At 35.9% G+C, this 12,055-nt stretch overlaps 1 non-coding gene and 3 pseudogenes across 1 annotated transcript; 2 read left to right on the top strand and 2 right to left on the bottom strand.

Annotated features, from left to right (window-relative positions):
- The window catches only part of LOC118033083 (MACPF domain-containing protein NSL1-like), a 5,360-nt pseudogene extending 4,774 nt beyond the window's left edge, over positions 1 to 586 (bottom strand).
- LOC118047251 (uncharacterized) lies at positions 359 to 1,212 on the top strand (annotated as a pseudogene).
- Positions 1,213 to 3,770: 2,558 nt separating this feature from the next.
- On the top strand, positions 3,771 to 4,889 carry LOC118047271 (protein E6-like; annotated as a pseudogene).
- A 6,837-nt stretch (positions 4,890 to 11,726) lies between these two features.
- TRNAD-GUC (transfer RNA aspartic acid (anticodon GUC)) lies at positions 11,727 to 11,798 on the bottom strand. Its single transcript has one exon. It is a non-coding gene; the product is annotated as a tRNA-Asp (tRNA).
- Between the last annotated feature and the right edge of the window lie 257 nt (positions 11,799 to 12,055).

Genomic DNA, 12,055 nt, shown 5'->3' with positions numbered 1-12,055 from the left:
CTTTATGATCCTTTCCCCCGTTTTTCTGGGTTCTTGTGATTTAAACTCCCAAAATTTTGTCATTGTACACTGGACAGCAGAATTCTCACTGATTTTATATAAAATATGAAATGTAAACGGTCCGTTGGATAAAGGAATTCAAGGATGGGAATGATTTGGCACTTCATGGCCAAACCGTGTGTTACGATGTCCATTGTCGCTCCTCGCACCAAGTTGCATTTTCGTTGGTAGATAGCTTAATGTATGGGAATCATGGCAAAGGCTAATTTTGCTTCATTGCATACTGTGTGATTAAAGATGCCTTTTGATTACCTCGTTTCTTAAAATCCACATGTTCTCGACTTCCCGATATTCTAAATGTCAGACGTGATGTTCTTCATCACTTGAAACGTCAACCTTCCAGTTTATTTGCTTTATTTCCAATCCAAGTTATTTCAGGAGTAATGGCACTCTTTATATTAGGCATCTGCTTAATCGTTGTGCAAAAGGCAGCGTTTGTGCTCCAATAACATAGAAACACCACACCGACCTGCGAAATTCTCATCAAAAGGCCATTTTGCATAGCGTTTGGCGGGCCTACCTCCATGGTAAATAGTGTCAAGCATTTGTTCCCTTGGCACTTCTTATCCAAATCTCAGCCTCATCCTCAAGAGTGTGGTCAATGAAGCAATGGAAGACACGACATGGGGAGCAGAGACTTCAAGCCCTCACCCATCTTCTAACCAGCCCCACAACCACACCACCTCTCTACTCTCAGTTCTTCATCTCTACACAGATCCCATGCTATCTCAAATGGGACTATCCACCCATCCTCTGCACCAAAGACACCAAGACCTTCCCTTCTCTCCTTCTAAGGTGGGGATTCTCTCTCTTTCTCAGAAGAGCCTCCAGATTAGGATGTCCTGAAACTTCTTGGAGGTCCAAGTGCCCATACCAACAGCCTCCACCATTAATTCTTGCAAAGGGATTAGAGGAAGCACAGTGGGGCGATGAACAAAGAAGAGAGTATGTTAGAAAGAGGCTTAGAAGGAAAAAAACTTGTTAGTAACGTTAACCCTTTCATTCCTATTTTAGTTCCCAATCTTTTACTGTTTTCACTTATGCTGTGGAACCCATTTCCTGATCTTGATTCTTGAGCAATGTCTTGCGGGATTGTAGCACGCATGTGCAAGCCATCTTTCACTAATTTCGGCATTAATTTTTGAATTTGTTTATGATTTTTGACTTTTGGTGCTTGAATTACGATTGTTTCTCCCATTCCTTTCCATTCATTGTGACCTGCATACGTATCGTATAAGTTGGAATGCCCTGGCAAATGGAAGGACAAGAAGTTGTGGTATCCATCGATTCCATCCACTAAAAGATGATGGAGAAGCATCAAATGTGAGCAAGAAATGCTGAGACCACTAAACTGTACCCACAAAAGTCAAACAAAATTGGACAATTATGAAGGCCCAAAGAGGCTACAATGTGTTTTTTTCTTACATTGCTTGAAGTTAGGTCACACAGTAAACGGTACCCTAAGCCCAATGTGATGAGTTTAATGTTGGATCTATTATAGTATTACAGATTTGTTTAAAATTATAATACCAGTCAACTCTCAATTTAGCGCAAAATTTGAGATTCAAATGTGCTTCAGCCTTCAGAGTGGATTGGATTGGCAATAGTTGAAAAATCAAAGGAAAATAATATACTGTGGAATACTTCTCTTTTTTCCTCCCGAATTGCCAATGCCAGTACCCACTTTGACAAGCTCCCTCCCTCCGCTAATCAAGGGAGAAAAAACACTTCAAAAAAGAAAAAGGAGAAAAGGCAAACACCAGAACTCTTTTTGCCTTTAAATTGAGTGGTCAAACCACCAACGTTGACAAGTGAGAATTGGGGGCAGGTCATCTACATATTGGTATGATCTCGATGGATACCAGTACTTGTGGTGAATGAAACTTGTATTTTCCTTTCTCCTCCTCCTCCCCTCCAGGAAGGGAAAACACTCAGCAGCTACTCGACAAATGCACGAACAATGGAAATTTCTTTGCCTTTACCTTTTTCCCTTTAAACAGTTGCTATTCATATTCCTCAGCTTTGAAGGGACAAGGTGGCTTTCCTATCGTTTTCCCTTTTCCTTGAGTTACGGTTACAATTAAATTCTGAATTCCATGAATTAGTGACATGAAGACATAAAATATAGGAGAGTCTGATAGTTACAAAAAATGGTATGCAATTTCTTAACTTGTTACAAAAAGTGGTATACATCATCTCCAGGACATGAACCATTGTTTTTTGTTAGAAGAAAAACAGAGCACTCATGAGAGCTACACCAGAGAGACATAAACATTCATTAATAATAGCAATCCTGTTTGGTTATGTTCGCTGTGTGTAATAAACAAACTTGGACCCTATCTCACCAAATATTTGTGTCGCAATTACAGAAACAACTACCAAGTAGGATTAGCCGGTAGCCATAGATATAAAACAGGCCTTCCCATTAGTAAATTTAGTCAGAAAAGTTGCCCTGGTTGGTAACAACTTTATGTATAAATAATTGCGTGTAGCAGCAAAAACAAGTCCCAAATTCTACCATCCTGACCCTGCCTCAACCCCCACAGGAGGAGGGCTCTCTCTAATTGAATTGTTAGTTGATTACTAATAAAGAAGTTGTTTAGTCATAAATTACACCCTCATCTTGCATGTGATCTTCAATCTGGATAATAAAATCAATCAATCCAACGGATGAGTCTTTCAAAAGTATCCACCTAACAAGCGATAAATTCTAACTGCCCTTCGTGATTTTAAGCATATATAACATAAAACCCTTTTCCTATCCCATATATATATATATATATATGGACAGCAAACTCCTTTAATAAAGCTGTTCTTGGAAGAGCGCATGCCAAAAAAAAAGAAGAACATGAATGGTGGTGTCCATCAGCGTAGTAAAAGGGTTTGGTCCGTATATGATCAAATTAAACAAAGGGAAGAGGGCACATGCTGTCTGCACTAAATGGCATTATTTGCTTTGCCCCACCCACCACAATCTACGGCATAATTGCCCGGCCATAGATTAGCATATTATCATATCCCTCTTTCATCTTTGAAATGGCCAAATCGCCCCTCACATATTAAAGAAAGGACATGATCTTTAATAAAGAAGGTCACTTTATTGATTTCACATTTTTACTGCTTGAAAAATCTGCTGCCAGTGACCCCTTCTCTCCGTCGAAGAAGAAGTTTCCTTGAGATAAACCCTGGATTCCTTGTAACTAATTACCTCAGTATAATCTTGTGTCATAATCCTCAATCTAGCTTGGTTTGCTTAGAAGATAAGATTGATTTATGGAGAGCTAGCATGAATGAGTATTGGTTATTATTTTATTTGAATTAGTATGAAATCTGTATGGTGATCAGCTGATGTTTAGGGAAATGAAATTAAAACTCATGGTTTCGGTGTTCTTCCATGATGGCATTCATTAATTATGAAAGAAGAAAAATCAAACACTAAAGAAATACATCGCCAAAAGAAAATTAAGCACGATTAACAAGAGATGCACATAAATCAAATAAAAACAAAGAAAAATAAAAGGAGTTCTTTTGTTAAAGTTTCTTCTCATTCAGGGCCCACAGTCATCACCAATTCCCTCCATTTGCACCTAAAGAGTTGAAAATGCTGTGGAAAAAAAATCGGAGAGAGTGATTGAAAGGCTTTCTATATAAAGATCGCACCTTCACAAACCCTCCAGCTCCACTATAGGCTAGTGATACACAGCAACACTATCCCGTCTTTAGCCATGGCTCCCTCTCCAAGACTCATTTCCTTTCTCTTTCTCTTAACCATTTTCTCAAAGCAAATTCATGCTAGAGAGAGAGCCAGTTCTTTAGCAAAGTCAGTGCCACCACCGCTACTCCCTCCACTACCACCATCAACAACAATAATGTTCAAGATAAAACACTCCCCAGCAAACAAGAAGAAAGCTTTAACAAGCAAGAACTGGATCCAGCCTTTATCCCAGACACCCAAAATGGCTATGGTCTATATGGTCAAGAATCCTCCCGGTTCCCCACCACTACTAAACTAGCAAATGCACCCTACACCACAACCACTTACCAGCCATACAAAACCCAGACCCAAACCCAAGAAACCTACACCAATTATCCAACTGACTCCACCACCACCACCACCAATAACCACTACAACAACAATGGTTATGAGGAGCAGCAACAAAACTTTGGTGAAACAAGCCTTCAAGGAAGTGAATACACCAACATGGGGAACCAGAACAACAACAAGTACTACAATGGTGCCAATAGCTACAACAACAAGTACTACAACGGGGCCAATAGCTACACCAACGATGAGAAGCAAGGCATGAGTGACACAAGGTACTTGGCAAATGGAAAGTACTACTATGACCTGAATAATGAGAACAGTAACTACTACCGAAATCAGTACCAGCAGAACTCAAGAAACAACTACAATACCAGAGGTTATTACAACAACAACAACAACAACGAGAACTCCAAGTACGAGTACAACAATAACTCCATGCAAAAGTACGACAACCAGGATGATTTCGAAGAGAGCCAGGAAGAGCAGTATGTGCCATGATTTTAATCTATATGGTCAAGTAAAGAAAGTGAGGTCTCTGTTGAATTACAGTGGGTGGTGTTACTATAGATTGAATTATGTTTAGTGGGGAAAAAAAAACTACATAAATTTATTTGTTGTGGTCTTCGATCTTTGTGTGTGATCTTGTTTTATTGCTATCATAGTCTTTCATCCTTCCAAAAGCTAAGGTATGAGAGTTTGTTTTTTTTATCTTCTTACTTGCAATATTGAACCAATAAAGTATATATTCTACTTATAATAACTAAGGAGATGATGCTTTCCTGCAGTTCCTTTAATTACTTCCAAATCCCAGTTAATTAAATAATTTATGCATTACTAGAATTTAATTATAATCCATACTTAAAGTTACTAATAATTAAATCTTCAAAATTAGTAATTAAATGGTTAGGTGAATATCCCTTGATTTTATAAATTAGGCCACCACTTCTTACTCTTGTAATCTACCCTAGGAGATTAACATATATAGGATGGGAGGTTGTAAACTAGTCCCAATATACTTTATTAGGGATTTCATATCCAATCCAACAAAATATAGAAAATGAAAGGCTGATAGTTTTGAGAAAACTAGCTCCTAATGGAAAATATTGTGTTTTTCACACCCATGCTTCCGAATATATATATATTTTAGGTAAATGCAAGATTGCTTCGTGCTAACGTGTGTGGTGATGTAGTTTTAATTGTTTTTTTAAAGTATTTTTTACTTGGAAAATGTATCAAAATAATATTTATTTTATTTTTTAAAAATTATTTTTGATATCAGTGCATTAAAATAATCTAAAAACATCAAAAAAATATTAATTAAAATTAAACTTAATATTTTTAAAATATAAAAATAAATAGGATGAGCTTAAATAATTTAGTAGTAAACATTAATTAAGCTTAATATTTGTTTGTCTACTTCTCTCTTTCTTTCTTTCTTTCTTTTTAATTTATATTTCTAGAAAGATAGATAAAGACAAAAGGAAGGGAAAGAGGGGAACCCATGTGCTACCTGAACGAGCTAGTCTTAACATACCTTCAATTCTCTCGATTAGACGGTTTTAGATATATATATATATTTTTTATGAGAGGTATTTGATAATATATTTACACATAGCATGATTAAATTATAGTTTTGAAATTTGATCTGATCCGGCAAATCGACTCTAGATCTGGTTGATTCGGGTTTAGAACCGGACCGGGTTGAAAAATAATAATAAAAAAAAACCTGGTGTGACCCGGAAAAACCCGGTCAAGACCCGACTGCAAATCCGTTAACTTTTTTTTTTGTTTTTTTCTTATTAAAACGATATTATTTTGATTTAAAAAAAAAAATTAACCTGGCCAACTAGATGACCCGGTCAAAACCCGAAAGTCGGGTCTTGGACCGGACCGAGTCTTAAAACTATTATAAAAGTATTAATCTAATGTGTTTTTAAATGAACATGTTGATATTAAGTGCATTGAAAAATATTAAAAAAAAAATGAAATATATTTTTATAAAAATATATATAGCAACATACATGTTTTTAATCTTTTTAAAATTTTAAATAAGTATGTATTTGATATTGTGGTAGTTTTTTATGATTGTATTTTATAAAAATAATTTTTTAAAAATATTATAAATTGTTATTTTTATAATTAATTTTTTTTAAAAAAATAATGCAATGTACGTTGATTTTTTCAACTATATTCTAGAAGTCTATGTAAATTCCTTTTTTCAAGCTGTTTCAGGGGCATCCCTATCGTAGCTGCCAAAACAATCCATAAGTTATCCTTAATTATGATAACGACCATTCTCATGGATTGTCGCATGAGAGGAGAGTTTCAAATTTTACTGCGCAAGTTGCTGCTGGTTCGTGTCCTTTAGTGGTACCATATTATCAAAAGATTAACGGAAAAAGAAGATATTCTTAAAATAAAGTAATATTAGATTAAGTATGGTAACATCGATTAAAAGCAATAAATAAATAATTTTTTTTTTTAAAGAGAGCTAATTAATTTATTTTAAAACTAGAGGGACTAATTTATTATTTAATCAGTGGAGTTAAATTCTGCAAAAGTTTTAATGTTTTGGACCGCGTATAAACTATGGTGAGTGTACAAATCCTCCATGTTGTGGTGAAATTATAACCACCTGCTTTGGTGCTATAAAGTAGTTGTTTGATCATGACGAGCACACAAGGCGCATGCACTTAGCTGATACCTCAGATTTGCACTACTGAATTTCTGGTTTGTGCTCTGTTCGGCACTAGCTTGCACTCTTTTGTGAGGGTTTGTGTCACTGAGATGGTCAATTTTTCATTGAAATTTTCAAGCTTTATACGGCAGTTCAGTCCATAGTTTTGAAACCCGACCCGGCCTAGTGGGTCAACCCGGGATCCGGCCGACCCGTGATAGGAACTGGACCAGGTTGAAGAAAAAACAGGGAAGGGAAAACCCGGTGTGACCTGGCGGGTTGACCCGGTCAAGACCCAACTGCAAACCCGTTGACTTTTATTTTTTTTTTTCCTAAAACGACGTTGTTTTGATTTTTTTTAAAAAATTTCTTTTGACTTGGCAGACCCGATGACTCGATCAAAACCCGGAACTTGGACTAGGTCTTAAAACTATGGTTCAGCCTCCTATTAAACTCGCTCTTTCTTCATCTTTTATATTTATATTTGCCTACGACCAATTATCTCTCATACCTAAGAGATTTTTCTCATTATCACACGTTATAAGCAAGCCAAATATAGGTAGAAAATCAATATATAACATATATAAGAAAAATTCTCAACTTTTATTAATTTCAACAACAAATAAAATACACAAACTTATATATGTGTGCTATACAAAAAAATCACATGCTACACAACCAAGGCTTTATAGCCTATTTATAGACAAGCATAAGAGGTTACAAAGCATAAAACTATCATCCCTACTTTTTAGGAACTAGTGAAGTATTTTCTCCCTCACTACACAACCAAGACTTTATAGCCTATTTATTGACAATCATAAGAGGTTACAAAGCATAAAACTATCATCCCTACTTTTTAGGAACTAGTGAAGTATTTTCTCCCTCATGTTCCCATGAACTTAGTGACTGATTTTGATCCATGATCTCATAATCTTAATGTCTTGATGAACAATCTCGGGTATGTTCCTATGTTCACCAATCATGCCTCCATGATGTGGACACCTATTTCCCCTTATAAAATCATGATTGTAATTGTCGTAACAACTCACTACACTATTGCATAATTGTTAGTTTATGATGTTGAATCTATTATGTTTATTGTCTATCTTGCACTGTTCATCATCTAAGTCCAAACTCACATCAGGCCACTACTCGCATAGGCTAATGTGGTCGATTTCGTCACTACTATTGAATTTGACACTGTCTCATGAAATGTCACTACCCACTGTGTCTTTCCATCAGTGTTTTTGCTAGTGTATTCATACCGAGTTTTGACTCAGTTACAAACCTACCCCACTAACAGAAATTGATGCCCTCATCAAACAAACTTAGGATACCCCTGCATCACATTTTTCTATTGTCACAAATCTGTGTTCCACACACAAATCCTCTCGGTTATGCCCACATGCACATCCAGAACACTAACCATTGATTCTATGATGACAATAACATTAATAATCTCATTGTCAACCTGTTTTTGAACCAAGCTATGACTAAAGTTTTATTTTTTGTCCTGCTTGTTTCACACAAAGTCAAAACACAATTTGAGTCCCAAACTAAAGCATTGAGACCAATCTCATCGATCTCATCTAGCCAAAAACAAAGTTGTAACACACTGTCACATACTATCATGCCTCTTTAGAAATTGTACGTAACTCCTCTAAGTCACACACTAGTTGTTCTCATTCCTTTAGCAATTTCACATGCAAATTCATCAAACCGCAAGTCTATTTTCACAAAGTTCAAACACTTTCTTAAACATCCAAAGCTTTCATTCATTTTTTTATGAACAACACCATACAAAACAGTTAGAAAAATCCAATAAACCCCTATAAAATTCACCTAACTCTCTAACTATTCCATGTATAAACTTGTAGTACCAAATGAGACAACTCAATTTGATGATCTACACAATCATGTGTCAAATGACCTTCATAACTCTTGGCATATGAAGTCCAACTACTAGTTTCACAAACTATTCCACAATGGCTTCACATAACTGGCATTTTTCCTTCCCCTACATATATGTCTATTGTTTGCATTGAGGTTAACTACACTTTAATATTAATTGTCATAGGATCAATTTCTTATTGAAATTTTCCAACCCTATTCGACAGTCCAGCCCCATGCTAGACTCAACCTTTCCTCACATTTTACACTCGTGTTTGCCTACAAATAAAAGTCTCTCACACCTGAGAGGTTTTCTCCACTCTCATAAGTTGTAAGCAAACGGAATCACACAAGTAAAAAGGTAGCATACCAATACACATCATATACAAGAAAAATTCTCAACCTTTATACAACAAAGAAAATACACAAACTTGTATGTGTGTGCTATGCAAAAGAATTGCATGCTATACAACCAAGGCTTTACAATTTATTTATAGACAAACATAAAAGGTTACAAATCATAAAATTATCATCTCTATTTTTTAGAAAGTAGTGGAACATTTTTTCCCTCATGTTTCCATGAACTTAGTGGGTGGTTTTGACCCATGATCTTATGATTTTAGTGTCTTAAGAAGCAATCTCAGTCATGCTCCTAATATCTAGACACTTATTTTTCTCATAAAGTTATGATCGTAATCGTCATAATAACCCACTATATGTTGTGTAATTGTCAATCTATGTTGTTGAATCTACTATGTTTGTTGTTTGGCTTGGACTGTCCATCGTCCAAATCCAAACTCGCATCAGCTCACTATTTGCATAGGTCAATGTTACTGATTTTTTTCACTATTATTGAATTTAATATTGTCCACAAACTCTACTATTCATTGTGTTTTTCTAGCAATGTTTCTGTCAACATATTCATACTGAAATTTGACTCAATTACAATATATATCCAGCAAGTCATGTGCTTCCTTCATCGAGCCATTCACTTTACTTTCCTTTAAGTTAGGAAACTGTGTTGTCAATGTTGGCCACATAATATCCCACTTTCAGCAAGGAATATATGTAAGGAATTAAATTAATTTCCTTACATGTAAGAATATTCTATGTGACGTGTTCATATAATTAGCACAATGGCATAAATTTCTTTCCTTATTTCTATTAAATAATGGGACGTGATTGTTAATTTAGAGTATATGTTAATTTTAAGGTAATCTTTGTTATATCTTACATGTATATATGTTAATTAATTGGGTCGACTTGAGTTATTCAATGGCAGAGAAACAGCAGTGTCACAGCACTAGACGATCTCTACACTTTATTTTGTGTGCTAATCTAATCTAATATAGGCAGCTGATAGCATAGCATAGTGGAGCAGATGATTTTTAATTAATTAACATTACCAGAGATCATGTGAAGGACACCAAATCCACCAAAAACAATGGTAATCGAAAATGCAGCTAGCTTGTGTTAAAAGAGCCCAAAGTAACATGTTTTTTGTCTCCGCGTTGTCAACTTATTACTCTAAATTTCAGCCTTCTAGAGGTGATCAAGTAGCTGGTAAACCACTGGCATATAGCAACGTAAGACTTGGCTGCTGTTCTCCGTGAATGGTGGGATGGCTTGGATTTTCCAATCGATCTATTACCAACCCTAAACTCTACTTCTCTCAAGCTTTGAAGTCTTTTACCTTTTGGACTTGTTGAACTTCCAGACCTATGACTAATGTTTTGTTGTGTTTAGGTGGTGGAAGTTCGAGACTTTCTCACATGGCAGTGTTAATAAGTACTTGATGGATGATCCTACCGCAACTAATTTTGGGTCATGTGGGTACTGTATCTTAATGAATATGGAGCCCCATTTCACCAAGATTCACAGAATTGGGAGTCTATAATTGAAGCAGTCATGATGTTGGGTATGGATGGTGAAAATGGTGAAAATGGAGATGGGTGAATTGGCAGATAGGAGAATATAAAGTAGGGGAAAAGCAATAATCACACCCACCCATTCTGCTGCCACACCACCATCAACATCTCTCTATCTCATCATAGTGTCTAGCTAGTTCCTGAACTTGTAACAGCAGTGCTATAATTATCACCCATTATATAAGTTTTGCATAACATGCTAGCTGAACATTTTGTTGGGACGGTCCACTGGTTTCGGTGCTTGATGGCCACTATTTTAATGATAGAACTGCAGTTGTATCATCGTAAACTCAGGAGGTATTATCTTGATTAGCCAGGGAAACAATATCACTTGGCTGTAAGAAAAAAATTGAAGTAATAGGAGCAATTGGATGTTTTTTTTTAATAACATCAAAAGAACTGCATGAGAAGAGCAGTTGTATTCTCTTTGCTAGGTCACGATCTCAAGTGCGCAATTGAATGTTTTGAACATATATAAAATGGAGTTTATAACTAAGACGAAGACTAATCGCATATTCGAGTCATTTCTCTTCTATTATATGTTCTTTTAAAGGTCAAAAACTATATCATAGGAGGAAAATAAAGGAGATCACCGTTTACAAAGAAATTGTTAAAAAGGGAAAAGGTATTTTAGGATACCTCAATTGTTGCAAGATAATGGTACTGTTTGTTTTGTTGCCAGTTGACACTGCTGTGCTAGCAAAGCTTGAACCCTGGCTGATGGTCAAGAAGTGTTGTAGATCACCAAAACATGCAAGACCAGGGGCCTTTGGTGTGAATGAGGGCACCATCTTTACACATTTCCCAACACATTTTTTTATGAGGACTAAACAGTGCGCTTGGGATTGCAGATTCTAGCTGTAGCGTTACAGATGTTAGCATCACAAAATGCTAAATCTAACCAGAAAAAAAAAAAAGTGGCAGGTCAAAGCATAAACGGTTCCACTTTGATCCATCAAAGTAAGAGGCAATTTAGGTAATAGTCAGGCAAACATGGCCAAATATAAGCTCAAGTTACCGTTTTTTTGTTTTTGTTCTATTGAATACAAGCTAAAATTGTATATCCTTCAAGGTTTTCTCGCTGTAGGCTTCTTGCTAATCAAGAGGAAGTGAACAAAAAGTCAAACGCCGTTGCCGGGGATCGAACCCGGGTCACCCGCGTGACAGGCGGGAATACTCACCACTATACTACAACGACCTTGTTGCTATATGCTGCTCTCTTTTAATAATTATATTAATATATTAAGTTTTAATCCTTATCTTCATGAATACTGGTCATATTTATATCATGCTCCTGCTTATTGGTTTCTTTTCTGAAAACTGCAGCCATGGTTTCTTGGGTTTAGAACTAAACACCAAACCACGAGACCCAAGGAACACTGGTTCCAATGGCTGCACTAACTTATAACATAAAGGAAAATGTTTTTTTTTTTTTTTACTATGACAAAATTTATT

The sequence above is a fragment of the Populus alba genome, chromosome 4 (assembly GCF_005239225.2).
Source record: "Populus alba chromosome 4, ASM523922v2, whole genome shotgun sequence".
Taxonomy (NCBI): Eukaryota; Viridiplantae; Streptophyta; class Magnoliopsida; order Malpighiales; family Salicaceae; genus Populus; species Populus alba.
Note: the sequence above shows the minus strand (reverse complement) of the source record. Positions and strands in the feature narration are given on the sequence as shown.